This window comes from Brassica oleracea, chromosome C4, assembly GCF_000695525.1.
Source record: "Brassica oleracea var. oleracea cultivar TO1000 chromosome C4, BOL, whole genome shotgun sequence".
Lineage (NCBI taxonomy): Eukaryota > Viridiplantae > Streptophyta > Magnoliopsida > Brassicales > Brassicaceae > Brassica > Brassica oleracea.
Window position 1 is genome coordinate 51590459 of NC_027751.1, and position 4331 is coordinate 51594789.

Here is a 4331-nt window from a genome sequence, read left to right on the forward strand (position 1 = left end):
GGCTATAATATTTCCTCGGAATTCATCGGTTTTTTCCGAGGAAAATGTATTTCCTCGGAATATTCCGACGGATTGATATTTCCTCGGAATTCCGTCGGTATATTCCGAGAAAATTCCGAGGAAACCAAATTTTGTGTTTCCTCGGAATTTCCTCGGGATATTCCGAGAATTTCATTTTCCGTCGGAATGTCCGTCAGAATATCGCTGTTTTCTTGTAGTAGTGTGCATATAACCTATATATATGAAATATTAAAATGGATAATTAACTGGTTTACAAATACATATGGTCCAATACGTATACGCGTCATAGCTAGATTAGATAAAGCAGATCATGTAGAGACAGAAATGTAGAGGTTGCAGTAATGAGTTTCCCATAAAAAAGGAAGCAATGGTCCAAAAAGATTGTGAAGGAGATGCACGTGATAGGATGGTAGCTTTCTGAGTTAACTGCAAAAAGTTCAACATCATCCCGAAAATGCATGTGTTAACAAAACTATTTCAGTATGCATGTGCTAACTTTTTTATATTAATAGCAGCTCAATTTCCAAAAAAATACATTAATATATACAGTTCCAAAGTAATAAAGCTTCTCCACAGACCGATTCGAAAGATCATTTTTTTTTGGGGTGTAAATTCGAAAGATCTTTGCCATAATCGGGTCTGTCGTTCACTTTCTACTTAATTTAACAACTACGCATGCATATATAACTTGTGTGGACCGAAACAAAATAAATTAAAATGCTCAAACAAACGAGTAGACAATAGTAGTAATATCTATCCATCATTTACTCGTACTACTTAAATTTGGTAACTGACGGCAAAAATATCGTAAGGTATGTGGCTAGCTATAGCTAGTGCTATCCATCTTTAACTGATGTAATTAAACGATACATTATCCGTACATATAATACAATTTGTTTCATTATTGAATATAGCTTGCATAACCTGATTACAGATACAACACATCATGAACATGAACAGTGAACATGAACAGTGAACAGTGAACAGTGAACAGTGAACAGTGAACAGTGAACATATGCTTCACCTTAACGATTTTAAAATTGACGCTTTTTCTTCGGGCAGATCTAATCTGTGTCGTGTACACTTTGTCTTCGTATGAACCTCATCTCTCTCTATATTCTTTTTTTTTTTTTCTTTTTTTTTAATCCAGGGGTTCCCCACTTACGTGGATCATTCCCCTGGGTCCGGTTAGGCAGCGGTCCACTTCACTCGGGAGGGCTTTACCTGGGCTGAGGACAAGGTCCAACACCCAGTACCGCTTTTTGGTGACAAGAATAGGCAGTTCTCCCCGCCTGGCGTCGAATCCGAGAGCATAACCATTGGCCCCCAAAGTTCTTACTAAGCATGCTACCTCATCCCGTCATCTCTCTCTATATTCTTATGAGAAAGGATCTCTTTGCGACATTTCTATAAATATATATAATTTTTTCCAATAGAAAATAAATTGCATAGTGAAAAATTAAAGTAATTAGTATACAAAAGAATATTAAAACTAAAATTTATATATATATAACAATTTTTGAAAAGAAAATTACAGCAACGGTTTCTAATATTGTTTCATTTGATTGTTAAAGGAATTAAAACAAAAAAAAAATTATTGATTTAATCAAGGCGATGTAGTTTTACATCTGCCAAAATACTAATTTTTGATAAATATTAATTTGTTAAAAAAAAATTATACTCTCTGCGTTTCAAAAGGATACATGTTATAAAAAAAAATTTGTTTCACAAAGATGTATTTTTTATATTTTCTAAATTAGAAAAATAATGATGATACGATATCAAAGAATTTGATGATTTTTGTGACATGATATATTTTATATGAAAGTATAATTTATTAAAATAGACAAAAAAAATTTATTAAATAAATAAATATTATATAGACAAACATCGAAGTATAAAAATTTCACTTCGTGATAAAAAAATTTGACAGCATTTCGTGATAGTTAAACGATTATAAATAAAATATTTAAATATTCATATAAAATTACATGTCACATAAAGGAATTATGAATCCTATAACAGTTAGGAAAACTAAATTACTAAAAGAACAGTTTGCTATGTGCACACCATTGTTATTTGCCTATGTTATGTTCGTACTGTTTGGCCTAATTGGTAAATACGTTTTATGAAAACTGTTCTTTTTTTTTTTTCGTTTTGACGTCGATGAAGACAATTCCTACAAATATTTTTCTTTTCTATCTTATATCGTGAAGGATAAATATGTTACTATGCAGTACGATATCTGCAAACGGCAGGCATTATAATATTGTGGAGCAATGCGCTTTTTTGGCTGGCAAATCTGAGTTCTACATGTTTATGATTAATTAATCAATGTTTATAGGGCTCCACTTATATAATTAAATAATTAATGAGTGTTAATACTAAATATAAAAAACAGAAAGTTTTACATTAATTTATTTTGAATTTGGATATTTTAACATGGATTACTTCTTGATAAAATAGTGAAACTACTGTAACATGTATATCTAGCGGTTATATAGTGGATCCAACATAAAAGAGAAATCACTTCGGACAAGCTTAGCTCAAACAAAAGATGGTAAATCATGATTTGCGGGTAATTATATATAAATCGTACCCAAACTAATCTCTTGAGTCTAATTATTTGTCGTTTATGTTTAACTAATGTTATTATATCCTAAACCGAGATAGCTTCCATTTTAAAATGCTAAATTATACATTAAATCAATAAATTCATAAATAATTAGTATGGCCTCATATGGTGCCTCAAGATTTAAGAGTGAAGACCAACCACATACAAAAGTAACATGCCTATGGTCACATAGATCAATTATCACTCAACACCCGACTGATCTGTATTACTATTATCTAATAATAATGAATTTTATAACATATAAAATTTCTGATACAGTTCATATTTTCTGAGGTCTAAAGATTGTAAAATAATGAGCCTTGATTTTTTTTCTGTGTGCAGTTGGCTCCCACTCGAGATCGATAAAGTGGAATTTAAAGATAATTCATTCATTATAGCAACGTTCAGTTAGTCACATTTTATGACGAGAAACATTTTAACTTCTTGGCATTTTCTTGACGGCTTCTTCGACTTATACCATCATTGATAATTATCCGCTTTCATACTATAATCTACAGCCCAAGACAAAATAATACTTTATTTAGTTTGATGAGAGTTATAAAGTTCATGAAATATAAGTTTTACGTATTATTTTTCTTTATTAAAATCTAAAACTTCAACTACATAGAGTCGAGTTCTAGTTCAATGGTTCATTAAACACGAGATAAGATCTTCCAGTCGAGAAGGTCGTGGATACACAATTTAATTAATATGTATAAATCCAGAGTAAATAAAGTGCAACTAAGCATTTATCGAATTCACTGTATTGTATATGTCTAGTGGTCTGATTGTATATCTTTACAGGTTAGAATGAATCAAACACAGAGATCTGAAATATCCTAGCGTTACCGGACAAAATAATACTTTCCCTTTTCATAATCGGCTAACACCCTCTATCATTGGTGTTATATAACTTGTATATTCGTATAAACACACGTCCACGTATTTGTGTACACTTAACTATGCTATTATAAGAAAGAAACATTATCCTTGATTAGGGCCAGAGTCAAACAGATATAAACGTAAAAGATATTTCCAAGCACGAGATATTTTTATGAGATATTTTTATGCATGAGATATCCAGCTCGAGAATAAAATTTATGTTGGATCTTGAACCGACAAAAACGTAGTGATTTCTTAACTTAATAATGCAATACCTGATTAACAAATCATAATGCCCATAACTAAGTTATTTGATCTTCTTTCCATCAACTATGCTATAAAAATAATCAGGGTGTTCCTAAAAGTATACTCATCAAAACAAGATGCAGTGTGATGATAATTATGTTAATCAAAATTAAACACGTGTAGTAACTGTTAAGCTGAACAACATAAATATCTTCTAAAGTGTTGCTCAGATATTTGGTTGTTTCTTAATTACATAAACTAAGTATGGTAATATCATATTATTCCCATATGTATAGCTGCCATGCCATGTTCTAAACTGCTAACTGAAGGTACCTTGATAAGTTGCAGTCAAAAGCATATGAATTAACCCATTTAATTACCTTAGTTCGTAGGTGTGCTCATGTGATGTGTATGTAGGGATGTCATATGACTTCATTCATCAGAACTTACAATAATTTAGGAGATCATAAAGTCAGTTAATAATTCTTAGTTATAACTTATATCATTTAAGTTGGAAGTGAAGCAAATTAGCTTTTGAGTTAAAAAAATTATAGCTAATTAATTTCCG